This window comes from Prionailurus bengalensis, chromosome D1 (assembly GCF_016509475.1).
Source record: "Prionailurus bengalensis isolate Pbe53 chromosome D1, Fcat_Pben_1.1_paternal_pri, whole genome shotgun sequence".
NCBI lineage: Eukaryota > Metazoa > Chordata > Mammalia > Carnivora > Felidae > Prionailurus > Prionailurus bengalensis.
Window position 1 is genome coordinate 112,356,866 of NC_057346.1, and position 13,073 is coordinate 112,369,938.

Here is a 13,073-nt window from a genome sequence, read left to right on the forward strand (position 1 = left end):
AGGACAGGTGGCAGGGCGCAGGGACAGACAGGATTTTCGCCGCCCTCTGCCCTTTGATTTGCAACAGAAATAGTCAAGTGCCACAGCCGGAGCCCCCTACCTAGTGGGGACCCAGGCCAAGCCTCTGGAGACACCCTCAGCATCTGTTGTCACTACTCCCGCTGCGCCCCCTGATGGGGGCGGGGCTCACCCGACGCTCTAGGTGCTGGCTCACCTCCGTGTGAAAATACCTGTTTTCTGTGGTACCTGAGGAGCTGGGCCTCCACCTCCCAGCAGGTCCTGCCCAGCCACAGCTCCGGGGGGGGGGGGGGTCGGAGCCCCCCTCAGCCCCTGCTGCCACCAGCTCCTGCGACCAGAGATGTCCTCAGGCCATTTCAGCCTTCCGCACCTCCTACCCCATTCCTGCCAGGGGAGCCCTCCGACCCAACCTCTGAACCCTGTAGGGCTCCCACACCCCGTTGGATGGAACCTGGGAGATTTGAAGTCTCCATCCCGAAGCCCAGAAAGAGGTTGGGGGGGGGGGCTTGGCAGGACCTGAGCCAGGCCTCCAGCCTCTTCTGTGAGAATCTAGGCCCCCCTCCGGGCCTGCAGCCTGCCAGAGAAGCGCCAACCCAGAGACTGGGGCCCTCCTGGGCTCCAGAGCTGCTGGTCAGCTCAGAGCTGCTGCAGGGACCCGGGACCCCCCAGATGAGACTTCGGATCTGGGCCAAGAAGATCATTCCGGCCAGGGTGCAAATGCAGGAAACTGAGAGACACCCCTAGCCTGCCCCCCTCCCCACTCTCCGTGCAGCCTTCGAAAGTCCTTCTCAGTCTCCAGGACGCCCCCTGACCCCCCATTTGCAAAGCAGCATGGAAGCTGGGGTGGGCGCGCCTCTGGGGAGGTGGCCCCCCTGATGTCTTGGCAGCCCGTGGTCCTGTTTTCCCAGGACCCCCCTCAGGGAGCTCCCATCCCGTGCCTCCTGTTTGCTGGAAAGTTCGGCGAGGGAATTTAGCGGCTGGTTCCTCCGGTTGGCCCCCCAGAACTCCTGGCCCACCTGCGCACACTGTCGATGGTCCTGGTGACTGTCTTTGGAAGGACCGACAGCCGGCAGGGGTGCCAGGAGCGGGGAACTCGCCGTCCTTGCCTGTGCAGGCCTCCTCAGGTGTCAACGGGGCTGGCAAGTCACAGTGACGTTGAACCAGCCGGCAGGAGAAGTATTCGCGTTTCCAGGCCCCGCGCCGCCCCCTCCCCCACCCCGTCTCCTGCAGTCTCTCCCTTGGCCCCATCCGGCTTCTCTCCAGCCTCCTCCCTGGAGGACCGTCCCCAGGTTTTCCCATCACTAGGGAGGCCTTCGGGTGGCCCTTCCCCACCGAGGCTGTCCTCTGTCAGAGCTCCTTCCCAGCCCTCGGGACGTCCCTCCACTTGCTTGCAGACCCTCCGTTAGTCACGTCCGGGAGCAGGCACAGGCGTGTCTTATTCCCAGCTGTGCCCCCGGGGCCTTTAACAGGGCCGGGCACACAGTAGGTGCTCAGTACGTGTCTAGCGTGAATGGCTGCCTGGCTCAGTGCAGCCTGGAGCCTCTCCACCTGCAGATCCTCCAGTTCAAGTGGGGGACGCCCAACCCCTCGCTGTGCCCGGGGCGGGGCGCTGGCAGGGGCAGCAGGATCCACTGCCAGCTCCCCCAAAGGAAGCTCCACACCGGGTTTTCGCCTTTAATCAACGGGAGGAATAAGGGTACCAAGGTGGCGAATGTTTCCAGACCCAGCCCCCTTGAGGATTTGAAACAGGCCCTACCCACACCCCAGGGACCCCCGTGTACCACGAACCTGGGGGCCAAGGAAGCGTGTGGGGCCCTGTGGAGGCTCTGGGCTCCCAGCCTCCTGCTCCGTCCCCGTTAGCCTCGGAACATGGGCCGTTTCACTTCTGATCGTGGTCAGCGTCTCCATTTGCAAAATGGGCTTATCAGCAGCTACGTGGAGGGGTGGGTGTCAACCTTAACAAGACACTCAGCCCCATGGCGGCAGCTCCTTGTTGGGGTTCCGACAGGGCCTGGCTCACAATAGCTGGTGGGAGTTTGCACAACAAGGTCATCTTTATCCTCGAGGACGCTGCACGTTGCTTCATCCCCAGTGACTCGAGGGACCCACCAAAGGCTCCGAGCTGAGCCCTCCTAACCGTGACCTTTTCTAACCTACGAAGCACCCCACGATGTCATATCATCACACGGGGCTTTTCCTCTCCCAGGAGTGACAGGGCTTCTCAGAACGACCAGCCCAGCCGTCAAGACCTTACTTGGCCTAATACTACTACTAATAAAGAAGCCAATGTAAATTCCCAGTCCTCGGGGCAGTGCAATGGCAGCTCAGCCAGACGGGGCTCTCCGGCTGCAGGAACTTAGCAAATGCTCCCCGTGTTTTCTCTGCCCAGCTTCCTGCTCTCCACTTGGCCCTCACGGTAGGGCCTTCCTGCAAGGTGTCACTCTGGGCCCACTGGATTCTCCTCCCCCTTGTTATTCTTCTGGGTTCTCTTTGACCTGGAAGCTGACCCAGCCAGGTGAGAGTGACAGGTGCAGGGACAGTTTCTCCAACCAGAAATCAGTAAATCGGTTCACCATGCAGATACCCAGGTACGTCCATCCATGTACATATCAGACACCCAGGCCTGGGAGAACTGGATGAACCATACCCCGGTTTCCATATCTGTAAGCTGAGGAATCCTTGTTCTCATGTCCAACAACGTCTGGGAGATTTAAATGGGAGGATGTGTGTTTAGCACTTAGACCAGGAAGGCCATGCCGACTTCAGATGTTGCTGCCCTGCTGGAGCACTTGGCTGGGGAGCCAGGGGCCCGGCACATGTCCTGACTGTCCCCCCCCCCACACACACACACCACATAACTATGGGCAGTTCTCTTAGAGCCCAGGATCTACCTTCACACACTTGCGGAGAGAATGAGAATTAGATGCATAACCAGACCTTGAACCTGAGCACCTGTCCAGATAAAAGCTGTGGCCGGGATACTTATTGGGTGCTGTCGGAGGCCAGTCCGGGCCAGGCCTGGCGGGTCTGCTCCTCTGCCTCTTATCCCACAGCAGGGAAGGCGGGAGGAGCTTATCATCACTCCAGGTCACAAGGCTGACAAATAGCAGAGCCAGGACTCAAGCCCTTGAGGTGTTGGACACCAAAGCCCAAGCTCCCAGCCACCCTGATCCCTGCCTCAGTTTCCTCTTTTGGGAAGCAGAGCTCATGGTCCCAACCGTGTCTGCTCCACGCGGACGTTAGGGATCCAGACCATGTTGGGGAAATCTTTTGTGAGCTCCAGAGTGGGGATGAAGCTCCAGGCAATGATGTCACAACCGTGGAAAGTCATAGAACACCGTCAGTGCCCCCGCTGCCTACCAGGCCCTTCTCACATTTCAAATCAGACAGTCGGAGCCAGGAGGGACCCACCCAGGGGTGCTGAGTATGATCCTCCTGTTCCACAGTGGACAGTGGGAGGCCAGAGAAGGAAAGGGTCACCCAGGGTTCACTCAGGGGTCTGTCCACTCTGGCATTGTGTCTCCCTGCCCAAGTCAGATAGCCGCGGACCCGCGGAACCTACATCTTGGGGAAGGAGAGCCCCCAAACCAGAGAGCCACCAGGAGGCTGCCGCTCGGGGGTTGTGGGATGTCCTCTGGGACACACACGAGGGCAGGCTCAGTGGAGAGTGAGCAGGCCGTCGGGATGGGGACATTTCCACCAACACCTGCAGGGTGAGAAGGGGCCGGTCAAGGGAAGGGTGGGGAGCTTTGGGCACAGCGGACGGTGGGGCAAAGGTCCAGAGGTGGGCAGACCTGTGGACCAGGCCAGGGTTCTAGTTCACAGCGCTGTGACCATCCCAGGGGTCTGGGGGCTGACCACCAGGAAGGCTGGGACGGGTGTGTCATCAGAGGTGAGACGGGGCTGGCTCCCCTGTCCCTAGGCTCAACGTGTCCCAGCACCTCTGACAATGAGGCCACCCTCTTCCCAGCAATGCCAGGGGTCTGCCTGTTTGGGCGGGCGTGAGAATCAGCCAGGTTCAATGAGAGGGCGCGAGAAACACCCGTGTGGGAGGGAGCCGGACCCCCGTCCCTCTCACCCGCAGCCTGCAGGGCCCTCAGAGGATCATCCTGGGGCAGGTGGGGTGAAAGGCAGGTCATTGCAAAGGTCAGCCTCAACGCAGGCAACTGGGCCCTGCCCTCCTCCTCCCTTCCTTCTCCTCTCCCTTCCCACCCCATGCCCTGGATGGACCCGCTGGGCCGAGGGAAAGTTCTGGACAACATGCTCAGCCTGCGTATGGCATCTCTGCCCCAGATGGGTCTTTTCTCTTTACTTCTCCCTGGGACGGCAAAGCCAAGAAAAACCCCAAGGTATCACCTATGGTGGGGACTTGGAGACAGACAGGCGGGGGCCAGATGCCGGCTCCTCCCCTACGGGCTGTGTGGCCTTGGGTAAGTCACACCCTCCGAGCCTCTGTTGCTTTTTCTGCAAAGCCGGGTCTACAACGGTGCCCACCTGCTCAGGTATCTGGGACGACTGAAGGAAATGGGACCTATCATCCCTTGGGGAGGGGCTGGGGGGCCCTGCGTTCTCTGAGACAGGAGGTCAGGGGAGGGACCCTCCCTGGTTGAAATCCAAAATGTATCAGGAAGCATTGCAAAGACCGTCTCTAGTGTATTCTAAATATTGATTTTTTTTAAGTTTATTCATTTATTTTGAGAGAGAGAGAGAGAGGCAGGGAGGGGCAGAGAGAGGGAGAGAGAGAGAGACAGAGACAGAGAGAGAGGCAGGGAGGGGCAGAGAGAGGGAGAGACAGAGACAGAGACAGAGAGAGAGGCAGGGAGGGGCAGAGAGAGGGAGAGACAGAGACAGAGACAGAGAGAGAGGCAGGGAGGGGCAGAGAGAGGGAGAGAGAGACAATCAGTCCCAAGCAGCCTCTGAGCTGTCAGCACGGAGCCCAATACAGGGCTCGACCCCACGAACCGTGAGATCATGACCTGAGCCGAAATTAGGAGTCAGAGGCTCAGCTGACTGAGCCCCCCCCCAGGTGCCCCTATGGATTGAAACGTCTTAAAAATGATCTTGTGAGCGTTTTTGCTCTGGATTTTGTTTCCATCACAAACATTATTAATACGTAATTGATCAAAATACTGCGAACATAATACCAACCTCATTCACAGAACGGGCGGGGGTGGGGGGGGTGCTCTGTTACCATGAAGTCACTCAGGGATTCGAACACCTGCCCAAGCGTGTGTTCAAAATCACGACTTACCACCCAAAGTGGTTTTCCCCACTCTGTCCACTGACACCTGGACTAGATCCCTTTTTAAAATTTGTCAACGGTAAGGACGCAGAAGCCTCCAGAGTCCGCGAAGGATTTCTCACCAGTCACCGGCAGCCGGCGTTTCAGCTTCTGGGCAGTTCCTCCAAAGGCTTTTCTGCCAAGACCTTGGAACAAGGCTGAATGGTGCCAGCTGTTTTGTGACCGGGGGGGGGGGGGGGGGGCACGGCATTGAGCCCGATACAGGGGAGCAAAGCGACAGGCGGGGCGGAGTCATTGCTGGGTGGTGACAACCTTCTGACGTCTCGTGTGCTGTATGGACATTTCTTTGCAACCCCGGGTCCTGCAGGCTTCGTCCCCCTGACGTGGGGGAACCCGCAGCTGGACGGATTGGCCAGGGCGGTCCTCGGGGCGAGACGACCGCGTCAGATCGCCGTCGGGAGACCCCCGACCCGTTTCCCAATTCACACAGGCGAGGAGGATGTGTGTCAAGGGCGGATGCCCTGCGTCTGACTTGTGGCTCTGACCGAGGGGCCGGGTGACAAGCGTGTCCACAAGTAGACAGAAACGGCCAGCCCCCTGCCACGAGCTGGTGCCTGCTGACCTCGGGCCTCCCTTGCAGGAGAGATGCACCCTTGTCATCCGCGTGGGATTTGGGGGTCGGGTCACGGCGTGAGAGCAGCATGCCTGGGGCCCTCCGCTCCCCAAGATGTCGGCATCCCCAACCCCCCGGTGCGGGCCCCACCGTCCCTACAGCTGCTCTCGACCCCGGTAGGGGCTGCTTCTGGGTCAGGGGGAGCTGAAGGAGGTGTCCCTGTTCGTTCGTTTGCTGTCCTGAGGCTGTGGCACCTCCCAGTGCAGAGCTTAGCCTGACTTTTGTGAAGCGGGGTGGGGACCGCCACGAGGGAGGCGGCCTGGGGGTCTGTCCCAGGAGCGGGTCACCTGTTCCTCTTAGTCAAGGGGCCAGAGGACACGGGGGCTTGGGCTGCAGGTGTGGCCCTCCGGGAGGGGGCAGAGACATTTCGAAGAGGCATCCCCCTCTCCTTGCCTAATTAGCCCCCTACTCACCTTCCTGACCTCATTGCAACCTTGACCTTTCGGGGAAGCTTTGCCTGGCCTCTCAAGTCCAACGGCATCACAGCCTGGCCTTAGGAAAGGCAGCCGTGGCCTCTTGAGACAAAAAGGAGACTCCTAATGTGGCCCTGGGACCAAAGGGGCACCCCTGGGCAAGCGGGGGCTCACGGTCCCCTTCCCTGTGCCAGCTGTCACCCTCCACGCACGGAGGCCCCCAAAGCACCCTGGTCGCTGACTCCGGCTCGTGCTGCCTCTCTGGCGGCCAAGGCACTCCTGAAGAGGGCTCAGGGCACTCGGTTCCCCTGTGACCACTCTGCCCCGGCCAGGCTGGCCCTTTAAAGGGCTGTGTTTGGCTCAGTGAGAGCCACCGTGGGGAGGCGCTGCATCTGGGCAGGATTCAGCGAAAGGCAGGGGGACCGCGCCTCACGGGCCCCGTTTCTCACCCACTTGTCACCAGCCGGGTCTTATCAGTCCCTACTACTGCCGGTGTGGACAAAGCGAACCCTCACGGAGTCGACTGTGTCTTGTTTTCCTGCAGGGTCGACCTCGTTGGCTGTGTCCTCTGCGGTCGCCCCTGGCTTGCTTTTAGGGCCCCCCGTCGGGCGAGATAAACTCGCTGCTGTGCCTTCGTCTCCTACCCAGGTTGGGGGGAGGGGTGCCGAGCCGAGCCCCCCCCCCCCACGGACTGGAAAAACAAGGGATCCCCCACCCCCTGTCCCGCCCCCTCCGGGGCTCAGGGAACAGCAAGGGGCATCACCCGCACTCGAGAAACTACGATCTCCCCACTCAGCATCATTTCTGCCTCTGCCGCCTGTTTGTTGCCGTCCCCCATCCCGTGCGCCTGCTCTAAGCCTGGGATGCGGCTTCTAAGCCGGGGCAGACCCAGCCTGCTATTCTGGGGCCTTCTTTCAACTATTTTGGTGAAGACCAAATGGCGGCCTCCTTTAAAATAGATGCTCCCAGCCAGAGGTCATTCCCTGAGAACCGGGTCAGATGGGCTGAGACTTCTTCCCAGCAGCTCATTCAAGTAAAACCAGACCGCCCCTGGCATGTGGGGCTGCCTCGAGGGCCCGACTGAAAGGCCAACAGGCAAGCGTGGGGCCGAAGCCAAAATAAAACTTGCCCGGCCCCCTGAGGTGCCTCGGCTTCTGTTTCACAGACGCGCTACTTTCTTTGTGCAATCCCGGGGGGCCGGCTGCAGGAGGCGGCCGGCGGGCCCGGGGGCAGGAGGCTTGGCCGGAGCCAGCTCCCATGCGCCCTCACTCCGCGGACAGGCGTCTGGGGGGAAGAGCGTGTCGGAGAAACGGCCTGAGTTCCGGAGTCCCCGAATCACAGCCCCAAGAAACAGGCCCCCCTTCCCTTAATTTCCACGGCCGGGCGCCCACGACGACGACGAGTTTGCTCCGCGACACGTTCTTGCTCCTTTGACATCACAGACATGCAACCCCTGGGGAGGCTCGGGGGCAAAGGAGCCAGAAAGGAGTCCCGGCGACCAAGAGGCGCGACTCCCGATTGGGCGGAGGGTGCGTCGCGGGCTGCACTCTGGATCAGGTGCGCATCCGCCTCCCGGTCCCCGAGACGCTGGCCGCGGGCTCAGTGGAGCGTGTCCGCTCTTTCTGCCCCGTCGCCCGTCCTTTGCCGCTCCCCGCCTCCCGGAGACACGGACTCCCTCCCCCGCCCCGACCCCCAGGCGCAGGCAGGGGGACTTCAAAGCCCCGTGAGTCACTCAGCCAACGTCAGCTGCGCTGGGGTAGCTGGGTCTCAGACACAGGGCACGTGGTGGAGATGCCCACTGCCCTCCCCGCCTCGGGGGACCCGCCATCCACGGCCAGAGCACATCCTGAGCAAGGAACGAGCCACAGGTGAGGATTCAGACAGGGAAATCGGGGGGGCCTCCTGGTGGGGGCCGATGGGGGTCAGGGACGCGGCCCCCAAAGGAGAGGCATCTGGTCAACCCGAAGCTCGGGTCAGGGTGGGGAGGGTGACCTAGGCGGAGAGCAAGGCCCGGAGGCGCCACCGAGGGGGACGTGCTGTGGCAGGGGACAGAGGGTGCGGCAGGCCTTCGAAAAAGCCACAGGCCACCAACGTAGCTCTGTGTGGAAGGTGGGGCTCTCCCGCTGCCGCCAGCACCTCCAGATGCGGCGAAGGCGGGGGTCCCGGCTCCCAGCAGGGGCCGGGTGTGGGGGCAGCAGAGAAGGCTTTACCCTACACCCGGGGGGTGAACCAGACTCGCGTGGTCTCCGAACCTCGGGCAGCGGCCACCCGGTCTCCTCCCGGCGGGGCCCCGGGCGGCCTCAGGTCTGAATGGGCTGCCGGGACCCAGGGCCCAGGCCCTGCCTCGCTGGCCGGGCAGGAAATGGGGGCTCAGGACCCGGGGTCCCGTGAGCCGGGGAGAGGCGCTTTTCTCTTGAGAGCAGAGAAGCAACGGGAGAACCGAAGGTGGAGGATGGCCCCAGGTGGCCTGTGTTTCTGGAATCTCGCCGACACAGGCAGCGTGGGCACGCGGGTCTGGAAGGCGCCAGCTGGGAAGTATCGGCAGTATTTCGTGGGCCACCGGCCTCTGTCCCGGCCACTCAGCTCTGCTCGGGACCACCCCGGACAACAGGGAAGCACCCCCGTGTGGAGGGATGACTCCATGTGCAGGCTGGGGCCCCTGGGCGCTCAGGGCCTGTGGGCACAACGGAGTGGGGGGCGGGGGGCTGGGGCCCCGGAGCACTGTCCGCACACCTCCAGCGTCTTCCCTCTCTGAACCTACCCGGCTGGCCGTTCTGCCCCTGCGGCTCCCCAGGGGAAATGCACCCTCTCAGGCCTCGGAAACTTCCAGAACTCGGGCACAGTAACTGCCCTTCTCTGGCAGAACATCGTGAGAGCAGCTGCCATGAACTGAGGGCGGACCTGGGGCATTTTGCTCGCGTCTCAGGTAGGTTTCACATCGGCAGCTCCGGGAGGCAGCGGAGGAAACTGAGGCAGTGCAAATCGCCGTGGTCGATCTCTCCCAGCGGCCCTTGCGAGGGCAGCAGGCCCAGGCCGGCTTGGGAGCATCCCAGCCCGTGCTGATGGGAAGACCTCTGTGGAGCGCCACCCGTCAATCGACTGCTGTGTGCCTGTGGCCAAGTTGCTCGCCCTCTCTGAGCCTCGGCCCCCTCCTCCCCTCGCGGTGGGGGTTCAACAAGAACGTGGGCGAGGAAGGTGAGAGCCCCGTGGGCGGGTGGACGGTGGCTTGTCTGCCTTCACTGGGCAGCGTGGGTGTGTGCGGGCAGCAAGGCCCCACGCTGGACAGAGGGGGCCCGGGGACCCCCTCTTCCGAACAGAGGCTCTGGGCCGGGGCCAGACGGCTTCTTGCCGTCCTCCGTCACGCCCTGGGCCCCTGACTGTGTGACTACGCGCTTCCCAGGACCCAGGGCCCCGCGGAGGACGGCCGCCTAGGCAGCCCCGGGATGTTTGGTTTCTCACGAGCCATTGTGGTCCCAGGAGGCAGGGGATGTGGACACGCCAGAAGCAGTGACCGTGGCACTCGGAAGGGACGCGGCCTCTGTCCATCTTGATCGCGCAGGACAGGAATGTGGCAGCAGAAAGGCCCCCTGAGATAGAGGCCCTGATAGCTCGGGCGGGGGGGGGCGGGGGGACACTTCCTCTGACCTAGGGCGCGCGGATCACGGTGTGTGGGTCGGGCCACGATGCAGGGGCAGCGGCGACTCCCCAGAGCGGCTGGTGAACTATCTGATGCGGCCGCTGCCTCCGTGCCCCTCCGTGGCTCTCGACGCGGACGGAGGAGGCCCGATGCCCTTGGCTGTGCGCCCAGGCCTCGTCTCCCTGCACGGTGCCCACCCAGCAGGACGACGGGCCTCACGTGCGGACCCTGTCGTCCGCGTGCCCCCACCTTCTTCTGTGAGACGGAGCGCCGGCTCGTCTCGGGGAAACCTGCCTGCCCCCCGGGCTGCACTAGCAGCCCCTCCCCGACCCCGGGGCCCAGCACGGTCACCTCCATTGGTGCCCTCACCCCGGGGGGCGGATCGTCGCTGGCTCCGGAGTCCGCTTCTCCCATGGCACCCCCGCTCTTAAGTGTAGGGCCTCCCTCGCACAGCCAGGGCCTCCATAAATATTTATTGGCTCGACGAGCAGATGAATGAATCATCCTGCAAACGCGGTCCTTTTTTTCACGTAATAAATAGACCCTACCATTTTCCCACACCGTTCTGTGATCTTTGTGAACCCTGTGACTTCTCTAGACGGACCGCGGTTTACTTAACCGTTCTGCCGTTTCTAATATTAGATGGTTTCCGACGGTTTCGTTTCTCTGCCTTTTCTATTATAAACAACGCCGCGATGAACATCTTTGTGCGTAAACATTTTTTTTTTTTTTTTTTTTTGGGGACAGAGAGAGACAGAGCATGAACGGGGGAGGGGCAGAGAGAGAGGGAGACACAGAATCGGAAACAGGCTCCAGGCTCCGAGCCATCAGCCCAGAGCCCGACGCGGGGCTCGAACTCACGGACCGCGAGATCGTGACCTGAGCCGAAGTTGGACGCTCTACCGACTGAGCCTCCCGGGGCGCCCCTGTTACAAACTTCTAATTTCTACAATGGTTTTAGGTTTGCGTTAAAGCTACGGTGATAGCACGGGGCGTTCCAGTGTACCCCACACCCAGTCTCCTCACCAGCCCTGACACGTTGTCACTAACCCATGTCCAGCCGTGATCCCATCTTCCCAGCGTTCCCCTCAATGTCCCTCTTCTGACCCAGGCTCCCACCCAGGACCCCGCAGCACGTTCGGTCAGTGCGTCTCATTCTCCTGGCCGCCAGGCTGGTTGCTCGGACTTGCTTTGTTTTGGTGACCTTGATGGTTTTGAAGTGATTTTCTTGCGTTAACTCCCGTGCCCTTGAGGGGCGGGGCTAATCGGTCTCCAGGAGCTGCCTTCTGTGGGTGTCGTTTGTCTGTGCCTCTTTTTCTCTTGGGGTCTGGACAGCTGTCCTAGAAACCCTGGTGGCTTCAGCGGTTCTGAGCATAAAGCCTTTCCCGTCATGGCCACCCCCGTCCCCCATTTAAACACCTCTGGTTTTCTTTGTTTTTTTTCACTCGGGTCTCTTATTTGGAAGTACTTGGTGGGTGATGGGGCTGGGGGCTGTTAATGGGCAAAGCCCACACTGAGGTTTATATCCCTCAGCTCTGTCGGGGGTCAAGGGAGGGCCTGGCCGGGGGGTAAAATACCTTGGGGGCAGCGTGAGCGGTCACTGCCTCAGGAGCAGAGGGCATCTCTTTCCCCGGGTGGGCCAAGCGCAAAGCGCCCCCGGCAGGCGGAGAGTGGCCTCAGCCTCTGAGCACGCTCCCAACAAAATGCAGAGTCCCCAGGGCGGCACTGCCCGGATGACCTGCCTGCCTGCACCGGCCTGGGGCCCCTCTGCCCTCGCTCCGCGCGGCCTTTCAGCTGCCACGGTTACTTGGGGTCTCGCCCGGGACTTTCCCCACCACAGGGCCTTTGCACTGGCTGGCCAGCCCCTTTGCACGGGGGCTCCTTCCCATCACTCAGGTGTCCGCTTGGACGTCACCTCCCCAGACAGATCTTCTGGGTCAAAGTGTCACCCGATCCCCCACATCCCTCTGGAGCCCGCTTCACGGCTTGCCTTGTGGAACAGGCGGTGCTCACACCATCTGAAAGTAGCCGTTGGTCCCTCATGGATCGTCGGGGGGCCTCCAGAGCGCAGGCCCAGCAGTGGGACTGGCCCACCCTTGTCTCTCTGCCGGCATCGGCACCAGACCGGCACTTAGGGGAGGTTAGCGGCGTCTGTGAAAGCAGATGGGGGGGCGGCCGGGCGGTGTGGACGGCACCAAGCGGGACCTCTCTGCCACCAATGGGACGGCATCATCTGCTGCCGGAGGGGCCGCAGCCCGTGGCCACCACAGCGCCAGCCTCGAGGACAGAGCTCGATGCAGAGAGGGAGTGGGGCCCGGCGAGGAGGGCCTGGCCCTGGACAGCGGCCACTTCTGCCCGGTGACCAGCGCTCTCCCCCCAGGAGCCGGCCCGGCCCCCACTCGTTGACATCGCGGCGGGGGCTGGAGCCCGTGACCTCTGTGGCGCGCCTGCCTTAAAGCCCCGGAGCCCTCCCCGGAGCTCCTCGCGCTGCCTGGCTTACAAGGCTCTCCACGAGGGGCCAGGGCGGGGGCGGGCACCCCCATCTTACAGGGAGATGCAGGATGTGAAAGACAGAGCAACCGCCCTGCCCGGGCCACGGTGAGTGCAAAGAGGAGTCAGGTTTGGGCTTTGGGCCCACGCTCTGACCGTCAAGACGGGGCGCTGTGTGACCTTGGCAGACGGCTTCACCTCTCCGTACTGTCTCCTCATCGGCGAACCTGGGACGATAGTCAGAGCGCGTGCCTCCGAGGACGGTCGTGTGGCCCGAGCCGGAGCGCGTGTGTGCGGGGACTCCGGCCTTGGGCGTGGTGGCCCTTAGCCGCGGCCGTCGGGACTCGAACCTCTGTTCCTGGCCCAGGGCCCTCCCCCGCTTACGCCCACCCCAGCCCCCCCCTGAATCACAGCAGGGTTACGTTCGGGAGAAGACAGAGTCTAGATGGGGGACGGGGGGGCACGGCTCAGGTGCGAGCCCCACCTTGCGTGCCCCGTGCGGGCCCCTGGTGAGCCTCTGTGACGAGCAGAGACCAGATCACTCCCGGAGGTGCTGAGAGCCCCGGCCCCGGAGGACACCTGCCTGCTGTCGCACCGGAG